Below are 1588 nucleotides of genomic sequence, written 5' to 3'. Positions count from 1 at the left end.
TTTGCCACGTTTACACTGTCTGATGTTTCATATTCTTCCACACACACGGAAGTGGAGGGTAAGGGACTAAATGTAAAGATATGCACATATTTTTGCTAGGGTATGTATGCTATTTTCCTAACTTTTCCCCTTCTGTTCACATCTATGTTTTACCCTAAGTTCTATACAGGGAATGAATTACATGAGCTGAATCGGAAAGGTACACAAACACACACATTGACTGCAGTATCCTAACTCCTAGTGATAACCACCTTCTTCATTCTTTGGTTTTGATCTTCTCCCTTGCCTCTTAATATCTGGAGAATTACCTTAACCGAACATTTCTATTCTTATCTGTCAACAATTATAAAAAAGTCTGCAAATATTTTCCCCCTAATACTTGATGTACTTCCTTTTTTCAACTACATTATCCAGATTCTGGATATTAACCTTGACCTTCCCCTAATTTCCTTCTCTCTCTGGAATGGAGTCTTGTGCTTTTTCTCTCTTTGGTCATTCTATTAACATGCCCGTGGCTGTTGCCAAAAGGACGGAGTGCAGCTTGGAATGCTTCTGCACGTGCCGAAAAGCGCTTGCTACAGAACATATTTATGGTCAGTCCGCCACTCAGCTCTGAGAAAGAGCTGTTAGTACAAGAACTGCCACGATGACATAATTTCTTACAGCATCCTTCACTCATACAGTTAAACTCACTTCCTTCACTCTGCCCCACCTACAGGGAAACTTCACAGTGTTTCTAATAGAGGCAAGTTTTTTTTTTTATTTAAACACTGTACATTTGTTAATGTTCTACCATTTTTCAAACTTGTCTTTTCATGTTTTACCCAGATATAGTGCGGTGTAAAGGGCTGTTTAACCTGATCAGACCAGGGGATGGGGTCTGGAGCCCCTTCCCCCAGAACAGAGACCCCACCCTGCGACCCCTCTCTCTCGGTCGGTCCCATCTTGGTCCGGGGGTTCTGATTCCAGCCCCACCCACGTCTTCAGACGAGGGCATCCCGCCTTGGTGCTCTCACAGCCTTCCTCTTCTACGATGACTTCGCTGAAGGAGTGGTCTCCAATTTTAGGACACTGTCACACCTATCTCATCTGCTCTTCTCCGGAACCCGGAGAGCCGGGCAGATCCCTCCTCTCAGTCCTGTTTTAGGTCTAAGAGGCAGGCCCACTGATGCGTCCCGCGAGGACTGGAAGTGGGCTGTGGCCTCAGCGTCCAGGCTGGATCACCTTTCCCATCATTCCTCACGTAGAGATTGTGGCAGGTGGTAGAGACGCACCAGGCGGTACGCTGCCTTTGTTTTCATTAATAACGCACACCCAGCCTTTACAAGTGTTTGGATAATGCCACACAAAATGCAGAACACGGCTTTTCCTGGCTACAAGGCGTCCCTTTGCTCTCATTTCCTGTTTCTCGGCCTCTCCCTTGTTTCTCTTCCCACCCCACTTCGTGCCACATTACTGCAAACCTTGCTCTCCGAACAGAAACTTCCCCTTCGCAGCCTCCCGCGCGCCGCGGGGCGGGCTCAGGGGCACCGCACAGGGGCGCCTGCGGGCGGGGGCGCCCCAGCGCGCTCACCTAGCTTTGCAAGAA

This window comes from Crocuta crocuta, unplaced genomic scaffold, assembly GCF_008692635.1.
Source record: "Crocuta crocuta isolate KB4526 unplaced genomic scaffold, BGI_CrCroc_1.0 scaffold60, whole genome shotgun sequence".
Lineage (NCBI taxonomy): Eukaryota > Metazoa > Chordata > Mammalia > Carnivora > Hyaenidae > Crocuta > Crocuta crocuta.
The sequence above is the reverse complement of the archived record's forward strand: the minus strand, read 5'-3'. Positions refer to the sequence as shown.